This window comes from Triticum urartu, chromosome 1A (assembly GCF_056163025.1).
Source record: "Triticum urartu cultivar PI428250 chromosome 1A, HENAU_Tu73, whole genome shotgun sequence".
NCBI lineage: Eukaryota > Viridiplantae > Streptophyta > Magnoliopsida > Poales > Poaceae > Triticum > Triticum urartu.
The window spans coordinates 549,738,008-549,752,551 of record NC_141873.1 but is presented as its reverse complement, the minus strand read 5'-3'; positions in this window follow the sequence as shown (position 1 = coordinate 549,752,551).

Genomic DNA, 14,544 nt, shown 5'->3' with positions numbered 1-14,544 from the left:
CATGATATATGCAACCCATATTCCCAAGCGGGAACGGAAGCGTGCACTAAGGGACGTCTATGCGATGGAGCCAGTCGCCCCAAAGTTCAACCCATGGTCTTCTTGTCCGATCACTTTCGATCGCAGGGACCACCCTACCAGTATCCATCATGGCGGTTCTGCCGCATTGGTCCTTGACCCCATCATTGACGGATTTCACCTCACTCGAGTCCTTATGGACGGTGGCAGCAATCTGAACCTGCTCTATCATGATACAGTGCATAAAATGGGTATCGACCCCTCGAGGATCAAACCCACAAAGACCACCTTTAAAGGTGTCATACCAGGTGTAGAGGCCTGTTGCACGGGCTCAATCACACTGGAAGTGGTTTTCGGCTCTCCGGACAACTTCCGAAGCAAGGAGTTGATCTTCGATATCGTCCCCTTCCGCAGTGGCTATCATGCACTGCTCGGATGAACCGCATTCGCCAGATTCAATGTGGTACCGCATTATGCATACCTCAAGCTCAAAATGCCAGGACCTCATGGGGTTATAAAAGTTAATGGAAACACAGAACGCTCGCTCCGTACGGAGGAGCACACTGCGGCCCTCGCAACAGAAGTACAAAGCAGCCTTCTGAGGCAAACTGCCAATTCCGCGATAAAGCCCCCGGACACCTTCAAGCGAGTCCGGAGTACCCTGCAACAGGATCACCCGACACGTTCAGAGCTCGCCTAGCAATTCGGCCTCCATCCTAGTCCCAGTCAAGCGGCGAAATTTGCGCCGCGCGTACATAATTACGCACTCAAGATACCATGGGCATAGGCGGAGGCACGGCTATGGCACGGCCCACAATGCAGCTCAACCTCCTCAGGACCCGTATATCTTTACCATTTTCTTCCTTTCAGGACCCTATTCTCTGAAGGCCCTCTCCGATAGCCTGATTATCGGAACCATCACGGGAAGGAAACACCAAGGAAGCAAAAAGCTTTGACGTACAAGGGAATCCCCAGGTGGTCTCTGATAACGATCGCTATACCTGTTTTACATACCCACGCGTAGCCTGCCCTTGGATAGGACATGTCAAATTGTCCTATTTTTGCTTATTGCACTCCTTGTATACATACACTTTGACGTATCATTTAAATAACAATGTAAAATGTTAGCTTATTATTGCATTTCTTCATCTTTTTTCTTGTCTGCTTATTTACGACAAATTGCACCCGTACATTCTGGTACGTCCAGTGCACCAGGGGCTTTAGTGTACCCCATAACACGGCAAGAAAAGTCCGAACACTTTCGACAGTGCAGCACCCCGAACTTATAGCATTATATACATCAGCTCTGAATCATGTCTTGGGTCAATAGTTGGGTTTGCCCGGCTCCCATGTTTTGGTACCTTACGTTCCACTATATCGGCTAAGGTAGCACTGGGAGACCAACTGCGATTGTGTCCCGGTTCTTCCGGACGAGCACCTCAGTAGATAAAGCCGAAAACTGACTGTCATGATGCGGCGAGAGTTGGTCCCTGTTCGAGAGGTCTCAAATCCTTAAAGATTTCTTCTGCTTCGGGCGAGGAATTGGCCTTGTCCGATTTAGGCATATATAGCGCCCCAAGTTCGGCCTTCTGAATACTAGGGGCTTCGCCAAAATTTAAAATTGTAGACTTCTATGGATAAGTGAGAGTGATAAAGCTGTATAGTCCGATTGCCTTGTTCGTTGCGCTAAACACCTCCTTAAAGGACCAAATTTTTTTTGGATAAAGAGTGTTTAAGATTTATCCCGAACACCTCAGTACTAGTTACATGGGGGTAGAAGCCGACGACTGGCCAACTCTCAGATTTTATAAACGGTCGCACAGAAGGTAATATTTTAAATCGACAAGCGTTATATAGCGCACATGAACTCGTTTTCATATTACATGATCACATGAGTACATTCATTCAAATATTACATCCTTAGCACATTCCTCCGCCACAAGGCGGGCACCCTTCATGACACTGTCATAATAATTTTCGGGGTGGCGATGCTCCTTGCCCTCCGGTGGCCCCTCCTTCACCAGCTTCTCGGCGTCCATTTTCGCCCAGTGCACTTTCACACGGGGAAAGGCCCTGTGCGCACCTTCAATGCAGACGGACCGCTTTATGACTTCAAACCGTGGGCAGGCATTCACAAGCCGCTTTACCGGGCCCAAGTAGCTGCCAGGCAGGGGCTCGCCAGGCCACATCCGGACTATGAGACCCTTCATGGCCAGTTCGGCCGCCTTGTGAAGCTCGGCCAATTGCTTCTGAAGGAAATATGCCCTAGAGGCAATAATAAAGTTATTATTTATTTCCTTATATCATGGTAAATGTTTATTATTCATGCTAGAATTGTATTAACCGGAAACATAATACATGTGTGAATACATAGACAAACAATATGTCACTAGTATGCCTCTACTTGACTAGCTCGTTGAATCAAAGATGGTTAAGTTTCCTAGCCATAGACATGAGTTGTCATTTGATTAACGGGGTCACATCATTGGAGAATGATGTGATTGACTTGACCCATTGCGTTAGCATAGCACTTGATCATTTAGTTTGTTGCTATTGCTTTCTTCATGACTTATACATGTTCCTATGACTATGAGATTATGCAACTCCCGTTTACCAGAGGAACACTTTGTGTGCTACCAAACGTCACAACGTAACTGGGTGATTATAAAGGTGCTCTACAGGTGTCTCCAAAGGTACTTGTTGGGTTGGCGTATTTCGAGATTAGGATTTGTCACTCCGATTGTCGGAGAGGTATCTCTGGGCCCACTCGGTAATGCACATCACTATAAGCCTTGCAAGCATTTTAACTAATGAGTTAGTTGCGGGATGATGTGTTACGGAACGAGTAAAGAGACTTGCCGGTAACGATATTGAACTAGGTATTGAGATACCAACGATCGAATTCGGGCAAGTAACATACCGATGACAAAGGGAACAACGTGTGTTGTTATGCGGTTTGACCGATAAAGATCTTCGTAGAATATGTAGGAGCCAATATGAGCATCCAGGTTCCGCTATTGGTTATTGACCGGAGACATGTCTCGGTCATGTCTACATAGTTCTCGAACCCGTAGGGTCCGCACGCTTAAAGTTCGATGAAGGTTATATTATGAGTTTATGTGTTTTGATGTACCGAAGGAGTTCGGAGTCCCGGATGAGATCGGGGACATGACGAGGAGTCCCGAAATGGTCGAGACGTAAAGATCGATATATTGGACGACTATATTCGGACATCGGAAAGGTTCCGAGTGATTCGGGTATTTTCGGGAGTACTGGGGAGTTACGGGAATTCGTATTGGGCCCTAATGGGCCATACGGGAAAGGAGAGAAAGGCCTCAAAGGGTGGCCGCACCCCTCCCCATGGGCTGGTCCGAATTGGACTAGGGAGGGGGGGGGGCGCCCCCTTCCTTCCTTCTCCTTTTCCATTCCCTTTCCTTCCCTCCTACTCCTACTACTTGGAAGGGCTCCTAGTTCTACTAGGAAAGGGGGAATCCTACCCCCGGTGGGAGTAGGACTCCCCTAGGGCGCGCCATAGAGAGGGCCGGCCCTCCTCCTCATCCACTCCTTTATATACGGGGGCAGGGGGCACCCCAAAGACACAACAATTGATCTCTTGATCTCTTAGCCATGTGCGGTGCCCCCTTCCACCATAATCCACCTCGATTATATCGTAGCGGTGCTTAGGCGAAGCCCTGTGACGGTAGAACATCATCATCGTCACCACGCCGTCGTGCTGACGGAACTCTCCTGTGAAGCTCTACTGGATTGGAGTTCGCGGACGTCATCGAGCTAAACGTGTGCTGAACTCGGAGGTGCCGTGCGTTCGGTACTTGGATCGGTCGGATCGTGAAGATGTACGACTACATCAACCGCGTTGTGCTAACACTTCCGCTTTCGGTCTACGAGGGTACGTAGACAACACTCTCCCCTCTTGTTGATATGCATCACCATGATCTTGCGTCTGCGTAGGAAATTTTTGAAATTACTACGTTCCCCAACAGTGGCATCCGAGCCAGGTTTTATGCGTTGATGTAATATGCACGAGTAGAACACAAGTGAGTTGTGGGCGATATAAGTCATACTGCTTACCATCATGTCACACTTTGGTTCGGCGGTATTGTTGGATGAAGCGGCCCGGACCGACATTATGCGTACGCTTACGCGAGACTGGTTTTACCGCCGTGCTATGCACACATATGACTAGCGGGTGTCAGTTTCTCCAACTTTAGTTGAACCGAGTGTGGCTACGCCCGGTCCTTGAGAAGGTTAAAACAGCACCAACTTGACAAACTATCGTTGTGGTTTTGATGCGTAGGTAAGAACGGTTCTTGCTAAGCCCGTAGCAGCCACGTAAAACTTGCAACAACAAAGTAGAGGACGCCTAACTTGTTTTTGCAGGGCATGTTGTGATGTGATATGGTCAAGACGTGATGAGATATAAGTTGTTGTATATCATGTTTTGTTGAAGTTATCGGCAACTGGCAGAATCCTTATGGTTGTCTCTTTATTGCATAAGATGCAAGCGCCAAATAATTGCTTTACAATTATCGCTATGCGATAGCAATAGTTGCAAGAGCAATAGTTGGCGAGACGACCATGTGACGACACATTGATATAGATCAAGATGATGGAGATCATGGTGTCATGCCGGTGACGATGAAAATCATGACGATGTTTTGGAGATGGAGATCAAAGCCACAAGATGATGATGGCCATATCATGTCGCATATTTTGATTGCATGTGATGTTTATCTTTTATGCATCTTATCTTGCTTTAATTGACGGTAGCATTGTAAGATGATCTCTCACTAAATTTCAAGATAAAAGTGTTCTCCCTGAGTATGCACCGTTGCCAAAGTTCGTCATGCCCAGACACCACGTGATGATCGGGTGTGATAAGCTCTACGTCCATCTACAACGGGTGCAAGCCAGTTTTGCACACGCAGAATACTCAGGTTAAACTTGACGAGCCTAGCATATGCAGATATGGCCTCGGAACACTAAGACCGAAAGGTCGAGCGTGAATCATATAGTAGATATGATCAACATAGTGATGTTCACCATTGAAAACTACTTCATTTCACGCGATGATCGGTTATGGTTTAGTTGATTTGGATCACGTGATCACTTAGAAGATTAGAGGGATGTCTTTCTAAGTGGGAGTTCTTAAGTAATATGATTAATTGAACTTAAATTTATCATGAACTTAGTCTTGGTAGTATTAGCATATCTATGTTGTAGATCAATAGCTCGCGTTTAGCTCCTCTGTTTTAATTTTGATATGTTCCTAGAGAAAACTAAGTTTAAAAATGTTAAGTCGCAATGATGCGGATTGGATCCGTGATCTGAGGTTTATCCTCATTGCTGCACAGAAGAATTATGTCCTTGATGCACCGCTAGGTGACAAACCTATTGCAGGAGCAGATGCAGACGTTATGAATGTTTGGCTAGCTCAATATGATGACTACTTGATAGTTTAGTGCACCATGCTTAACAGCTTAGAATCGGGACTTCAAAGAAGGTTTGAACGTCATGGACCATATGAGATGTTCTAGGAGTTGAAGTTAATATTTCAAGCAAATACCCGAGTTGAGAGATATGAAGTCTCCAACAAGTTCTATAGCTAAAAGATGGAGGAGAATAGCTCAAGCAGTGAGCATGTGCTCAGATTATCTGGGTACTACAATCGCTTGAATCAAGTGGGAGTTAATCTTCCAGATAAAATAGTGATTGACAAAATTCTCTAGTCATCATCACCAAGTTAGTAGAACTTCGTGATGAACTATAATATGCAAGGGATAACAGAAGCGATTCCCAAGCTCTTCGTGATGCTGAAATCGACGAAGGTAGAAATCAAGAAAAGCATCAAGTGTTGATGGTAAACAAAACCACTAGTTTCAAGTAAAGGGACAAAGGGAAGAAAGGGCAACTTCAAGAAGAACGGCAAGCAAGTTGCTGCTCAAGTGAAGAAGCTCAAGTCTAAACCTAATCCTGAGACTAAGTGCTTCTACTGCAAAGGGACTGGTCACTAGAAGCAGAACTGCCCCAAGTATTTGGCGGAATAGAAGAATGGCAAAGTGAACAAAGGTATATTTGATATACATGTTATTTATGTGTACTTTACTAGTGTTTATAGCAACCCCCCAGTATTTGATACTAGTTCAGTTGCTAAGAGTAGTAACTCGAAACGGGAGTTGCAGAATGAACAGAGGCTAGTTAAGGGTGAAGTGACGATGTGTATTGGAAGTGGTTCCAAGATTGATATGATCATCATCGCACACTCCCTATACTTTCGGGATTAGTGTTGAACCTAAAATAAATGTTATTTAGTGTTTGCATTGAGCATGAATATGATTGGATCATGTTTATTGCAATACGGTTATTCATGTAAACTAGAGAATAATTGTTGTTCTATTTACATGAATAAAACCTTCTATGGTCATACACCCAATGAAAATGGTTTGTTGGATCTCGATCGTAGTGATACACAATTCATAATATTGAAGTCAAAAGATGCAAAGTTAATAATGATAGTGCAACTTATTTGTGGCACTGCCGTTTAGGTCATATTGGTGTAAAGCGCATGAAGAAACTCCATGCTGATGGGATTTTGGAATCACTTGATTATGAATCACTTGATACTTGCGAACCATGCCTCATGGGCAAGATGACTAAAACTCCGTTCTCCGGAACAATGGAGCGAGCAATTGACTTATTGGAAATAATACATACTGATGTATGCGGTCCGATGAGTGTTGAGGCTCGCGGCGGATATCATTATTTTCTGACCTTCACAGATGATTTGAGCAGATATGGCTATATCTACTTGATGAAACACAAGTCTGAAACATTTGAAAAGTTCAAAGTATTTCAGAGTAAAGTGGAGAATCATTGTAACAAGAAAATAAAAGTTTCTACGATATGATCGCAGAAGTAAAATATTTGAGTTAACGAGTTTGGCCTTCAGTTAAAACAATGTGAAATAGTTTCACTACTCACGCCACCTGGAACACCACAGTGTAATGGTGTGTCCGAACATCATAACCGTACTTTATTAGATATAGTGCGATCTATGATGTCTCTAACCGATCTACCACTATCGTTTTGGGGTTATACATTAGAGACAGCTACATTCACGTTAAATAGGGCACCATCTAAATCCGTGGAGATGACACCGTATGAACTGTGGTTTGGCGAGAAACCTAAGCTATCGTTTCTTAAAGTTTGGGACTGCGATGCTTATGTGAAAACGTTTCAACTTGATAAGCTCGAACCCAAATCGGAGAAGTAAATCTTCATAGGATACCCAAAAGAAACTGTTGGGTATACCTTCTATCACAGATCCGAAGGCAAGATATTCATTGCTGAGAATGGATCCTTTCTAGAGAAGGAGTTTCTCTCGAAAGAAGTGAGTGGGAGGAAAGTAGAACTTGATGAGGTAACTGTACCTGCTCCCTTATTAGAAAGTAGTTCATCACAGAAATCTGTTCCTGTGACTACTACACCAATTAGTGAGGAAGCTAATGATGATGATCATGTAACTTCAGATCAAGTTACTACCGAACCTCGTAGGTAAACTAGAGTGAGATCCGCACCAGAGTGGTACGGTAATCCTGTTCTGGAGGTCATGTTACTTGACCATGACGAGCCTAGGAACTATGAGGAAGCGATGATGAGCCCAGATTCCGCGAAATGGCTTGAGGCCATGAAATCTGAGATGAGATCCATGTATGAGAACAAAGTATGGACTTTGATTGACTTGCCCAATGATCGGCGAGCCATTGAGATTAAATGGATCTTCAAGAGGAAGACGGACGCTGATAGTAGTGTTACCATCTACAAAGCTAGAATTGTCGGAAAAAGGTTTTCGACAAGTTCAAGGTGTTGACTACGATGAGAGTTTCTCACTCGTATCTATGCTTAAGTCTGTCCGAATCATGTTAGCAATTGCCGCACTTTATGAAATCTGGCAAATGGATAAACAGAATTGCATTCTTTAATGGATTTATTAAAGAAGAGTTGTATATGATGCAACCAGAAGGTTTTGCCAATCCTAAAGGTACTAACAAAATATGCAAGCTCTAGCGATCCATCTATGGACTGGTGCAAGCATCTCGGAGTTGGAATATACGCCTTGATAAGTTGATCAAAGCATATAGTTTTATACAGACTTGCGGTGAAGCCTGTATTTACAAGAAAGTGAGTGGGAGCACTACAACATTTCTGATAAGTATATGTCAATGACATATTGTTGATCGGAGATAATGTAGAATTATTCTGCAAAGCATAAAGAATGTTTGAAAGGAGTTTTTCAAAGAAAGACCTTGGTGAAGCTACTTACATATTGAGCATCAAGATCTATAGAGATAGATCAAGATGCTTGATAAGTTTTTCAATGAGTACATACCTTGACAAGATTTTGAAGTAGTTCGAAATGGAACAGTCAAAGAAAGAGTTCTTGCCTGTGCTACAAGTTGTGAAACTGAGTAAGACTCAAAACCCGACCACGGCAGAAGATAGAGAGAGAATGAAAGTCATTCCCTATGCCTCAGCCATAGGTTCTATAAAGTATGCCATGCTGTGTACCAGACCTATTGCATACCCTGCCTGTGTTTGGCAAGGGAGTACAATAGTGATCTAGGAGTAGATCACTGGACATTGGTCAAAATTATCCTTAGTGGAATAAGGATATGTTTCTCGATTATGGAGGTGACAAAAGGTTCGTCGTAAAGGGTTATGTCGATGCAAGTTTTGACACTGATCCAGATGACTCAAAGTCTCAATCTGGATACATATTGAAAGTGGGAGCAATTAGCTAGAGTAGCTCCATGCAGAGCATTGTTGACATAGAAATTTGCAAAATACATACGGATCTCAATGTGGCAGACCCGTTGACTAAACTTCCCTCACAAGCAAAACATGATCACACCTTAGTACTCTTTGGGTATTAATCACATAGCGATGTGAACTAGATTATTGACTCTAGTAACCCCTTTGGGTGTTGGTCACATGACGATGTGAACTATGGGTGTTAATCACATGGTGATGTGAACTATTGATGTTAAATCACATGGCGATGTGAACTAGATTATTGACTCTAGTGCAAATGGGAGACTGAAGGAAATATGCCCTAGAGGCAATAATAAAGTTATTATTTATTTCCTTATATCATGGTAAATGTTTATTATTCATGCTAGAATTGTATTAACCGGAAACATAATACATGTGTGAATACATAGACAAACAGTATGTCACTAGTATGCCTCTACTTGACTAGCTCGTTGAATCAAAGATGGTTAAGTTTCCTAACCATAGACATGAGTTGTCATTTGATTAACGGGGTCACATCATTAGAGAATGATGTGATTGACTTGACCCATTCCGTTAGCATAGCACTTGATCATTTAGTTTGTTGCTATTGCTTTCTTCATGACTTATACATGTTCCTATGACTATGAGATTATGCAACTCCCATTTACCGGAGGAACACTTTGTGTGCTACCAAACGTCACAACGTAACTGGGTGATTATAAAGGTGCTCTACAGGTGTCTCTGAAGGTACTTGTTGGGTTGGCGTATTTCGAGATTATGATTTGTCACTCCAATTGTCGGAGAGGTATCTCTGGGCCCACTCGGTAATGCACATCACTATAAGCCTTGCAAGCATTGCAACTAATGAGTTAGTTGCGGGATGATGTGTTACGGAACGAGTAAAGAGACTTGCCGGTAACGATATTGAACTAGGTATTGAGATACCGACGATCGAATCTCGGGCAAGTAACATACCGATGACAAAGGGAACAACGTGTGTTGTTATGCGGTTTGATCGATAAAGATCTTCGTAGAATATGTCGGAGCCAATATGAGCATCCAGGTTCCGCTATTGGTTATTGACCGGAGACATGTCTCGGTCATGTCTACATAGTTCTCGAACCCGTAGGGTCCGCACGCTTAAAGTTCGATGACGGTTATATTATGAGTTTATGTGTTTTGATGTACCGAAGGAGTTCGGAGTACCGGATGAGATCGGGGACATGACGAGGAGTCTCGAAATGGTCGAGACGTAAAGATCGATATATTGGACGACTATATTCGGACATCGGAAAGGTTCCGAGTGATTCAGGTATTTTCGGGAGTACCGGGGAGTTACGAGAATTTGTATTGGGCCTTAATGGGCCATACGGGAAAGGAGAGAAAGGCCTCAAAGGGTGGCCGCACCCCTCCCCATGGGCTGGTCCGAATTGGACTAGGGAGGGGGGGCGCCCCCTTCCTTCCTTCTCCTTTTCCCTTCCCTTTCCTTCCCTCTTACTCCTACTACTTGGAAGGGCTCCTAGTTCTACTAGGAAAGGGGGAATCCTACCCCCGGTGGGAGTAGGACTCCCCTAGGGCGCGCCATAGAGAGGGCCGGCCCTCCCCCTCCTCCACTCCTTTACATACGGGGGCAGGGCGCACTCCAAAGACACAACAATTGATCTCTTGATCTCTTAGCCGTGTGCGGTGCCCCCTTCCACCATAATCCACCTCGATCATATCGTAGCGGTGCTTAGGCGAAGCCCTGCGACGGTAGAACATCATCATCATCACCACGCCGTCGTGCTGACGGAACTCTCCCGTGAAGCTCTAATGGATTGGAGTTCGTGGGACGTCATCGAGCTGAACGTGTGCTGAACTCGGAGGTGCCGTGCGTTTGGTACTTGGATAGGTCGGATCGTGAAGACGTATGACTACATCAACCGCGTTGTGCTAACACTTCCGCTTTCGGTCTATGAGGGTACGTAGACAACACTCTCCCCTCTTGTTGATATGCATCACCATGATCTTGCGTGTGCGTAGGAAATTTTTGAAATTACTACGTTCCCCAACAGCTTCAACTGGTCGCTCAAGGGAATCGGATGTTCGGTCCCAATATATTGAGACCAGAATAACTTTTCCGTCGAGCTCCCTTCCTTGGCCCCGTAGAACTCCGCGGCATCCGATACACTACTGGGTAGATCTGCGAACGCTCCTGGAGAGCTCCGAATTCGATTAAGTAAAAGGAAAGTCTCCTTCACATGCTTTCTTTGCATAATGAATGCCTTACCCGCCGCTATCTTCTTGACCGCCTGAATCTCGTGGAGGGCATTTTGAGCTTCAGCCTTGGCATTTTGTGCGTTCTCGAGGGCCTTCGCAAGCTCGGGCCCCTGCTTCTTAGAGACACGCTCCAAGGACTCGTATTTTTTGACGAAATCCTGGAGCTCTTGATGAACCTCGCCAACTCAGGATTCTTGCTTCTCGCGCTCGATGCGCTCCTTTGCCACTCTGTCTTCGGCCTCGGACAACGCCTTCTTCAGGGCCGCCACTTCGGTCGTGGCCCCTAGCAAAACCATGATGATCATATGATCTAATAACCACTTTTTCCTTTATCAATATACAGACGGGGTATCACTTACCTTTGTTCTCTTCGAGCTTCCTCTTGGTAAAGTCGAGCTCTTCCTCGGACCGCTCAAGGTCCCGCTTCAGTCCGGAGACCTCCGCAGTACGAGCGGCAGCGGCCAGCAGTGAAGCCTGCTTATTCACATAGACATATTCTGATTAGACTCCTCTGATTGCTATTTGATCCTATGTTCGGCCTTTCTTTGCGAACACCAAACAGAGCATCATGGGCTACTTTCTATGCTGTGATATTTTCTCATAATTCGATTACTTACCTCAAAGCCTGTTAGGAGGCTGGCACAGGTTTCGGTCAATCCGCTATTGGCGGACCGAACCTTCTGGACCACCGCACTCATGATGGTGCGGTGCTCTTCGTCAATGGAAGCGCCGCGAAGCGCTTCCAGCAAGTTCTCTGATGCCTCTGGATGGACAAAGGCCACCGGCACAGACGGCTCGCCCCCTTGGCGAGGGGTTGCCTAACAGAATCCGGAACCACTGGAGGTTCCAGCGCAGTATCCGGCTGGGGGCCGAACTTGTTGCGGCCCCCTTCATTAGAACCCATGGGAGTCTTACCCCCCATGCGCCCGGCATCTGGGATGTCGCCTTGGGGCGCCTCCAGAATTATCTCCCCTTGGTCCAGTGCCCTTTGAGACAACATCTCGATGTCGTCCGTGGGCCGGGGGGGGGAGGTGGCTGTCGGGAGTGAATCGCTGTTCATCGCCAACTGGCCCAAAGACTCATCCGAAGAGGATACATCGATATGCGCTTTGGATGGACTGCATGATCATGTTTGACATGATAAGAAGCAATAAAATGAAACATACCAGAACTATTATAGTATCCGGATACTTACGACTTCACCAGGGGCTTGTCCCTGGGCAACCACTCATCGTCGTTGTAAGCGGCTGTTGTGGAGGGGTCCGGAAGGAGGGTCCTTCCCTTCTTGGACCCTTCGGCCTCCCCAGATGGGGCGGCCTTCCTTTTCTTGCCCCCCCGGTTGGGGGGGGGGAAGAACTTTCCTCTTCCGCCTCCTCGTTTTCTTGGGAGGAATGCGCCTCGGTGTTTTCGGACGATGAGTCCGATACAACCTTGCGCCAGAGACCTTTCCTGGTCCCCGCGGCCTTCTTCTTGGCCTTCTTCTCCGGCGCCTCATAGGGCGCCTGTCGTGGTTCTAAGTCTAACAGTAATGTAGGGGGGTAGGTATGGGGAGGCAAGATCTTAGCTATGGAGTAGTTGTAAGCACACGAGGTTTACGAGTTCAGGACCTTCTCGGAGGAAGTAATAGCCCTATGTCTCGGAGCCCGGAGGCGGTCGACAGGATTATGCGTGTATGAATTACAGGGGTGCGAACCCTTTACACTGAGGAGGGGGTGGCTTATATAGAGTTCGTCGGACCCCTCCGGCCCTCAGTTATGCAGGGTTTTAAATACATTAAGGTCGGGCGTTACTGGTAACGCCCCTAATAAAGTTCTATGATGACCATAAAAGCTACTTAATGGCCGACCGTTAGCGTGCGGAGTGACTTTAGGTCTCCTGGTCGTCGAGTGGTTGGATCTTGGTCGAGTGATTGCTTCTTGGTCGAGTGTCTTTGAGTCTGTCGAGTGGAACACCTCCAAGTAGATTGAAAGGTGATTTCTTCTAGAGATGTCCTTGGGTAGGGCAGTTCGGACAGGTCCATGACCCTACCCTAGGTACATAGCTTCATCATTAGTCCCCGAATGGATCGAGGTTTGAGTGGGGAAGGAGTTGAGAACTTCTCCGACTCATTTTTCATGCCATGAGCATATCTTGTTTCGGATCAATGAACCTGAGTGATGACAGCAACTTCCTTTTCAGTCGCCTTGATCCATTCTTAGTTTTTTTCGAGTGAGTTTCTTTGCTTGAAAATCTCCGAGTGACGGTGTGGAGGAGATCTTTCATCTGACAAGTTGTTCTGTTGCCCGCAGATTTCACGGGATTCGAATTTTGGGAAGCGCGCGGGACGGGGGAGGCCGCAGTAATCGGATGGGATAGGGCGGAGCCGCCTCGATCTCCGCGCCACCTTTTTTGCCACGTATCGCGCGCGCGATTGTTACGGGATTTGACAGGACCGTCCGGGCCTACCAGTCAGCCACTCGGAAGCGACCTCATATAAGGCGTCGGACCGGGGTTTCTTGAACAGTGTGTTCCCATTTCCTCTTCTCCTCTTCAGGCTTCTTCGTCGCGCTCGCTCTCGCCCCAGCGCCGCCGCTCCGTACGCGTCTCGCTGGCGACGATGGGGAAGGAGAAGACGGCGGCTCTGGAGCGGGCGAAGAAGGCGACGGCAAAGGCGAAGGGGAAGGCGACCAGTCGGGGTGGATCTTCCTCGTGAGCCGGCCTGCCAAAGGGCTAGATCCAGGGTGACTGGATCCGCTCGGCGATCGGCCAAGAAGACCTCGACGACCTAGCCGACGGAGGGCTGATCCCCTATGGATCGGCGCGGCTTCCGGGGAAGGAATCCGAGCCGCAACCTCGGGAGGGTGAGCGCGTTCTCCTTGCCACCCACGTCAACCGTGGATTTTCCTTGCCTCCTCACCCTTTCTTTCGGGGATTTCTGAATTTCTTTGGGGCACAACTCCACCACTTCACTCCCAACACAATCGTGTATCTCGCTACTTTCGTGTCTTTGTGCGAGAATTTCTTGGGTTGTCGGCCTCACTGGGGTCTTTTCAAGCACATTTTCACATGTCGTTCTCAGACGGTGAAAAAGGCCAATCCGAGTGACGAGAGAACACAAGTGATTCAGATGTGCGGGGGTCTTGGTGTTCAGATGAGAGGGAAAAGTTCCTTTCTAGCCATGATTCTTCCCGACTTGGTTCGCGGATGGCAGTCGACCTGGTTTTACTGCAAAGACCAGCCGACGCCAGGGTAGTCGACTGGCCTCCCTCCTTTTACCATGGACTGAGTGAGGAAACCCTCCTCTTTGAAGGTGCTCCTGGACCTCAAAGCGTCCTCGGACCTCTTCACCAACCCCAACTGAAAAAGCGTCAAAGCATTCCAAAGTTGCAGAGCAGAAGCCTCGGAAGGCGTTGCCGAAGATTAAGATTGACATCCCCGTCGCTTCTGCGTGAGTGTCTCCCTTTGTATTCACTCGAC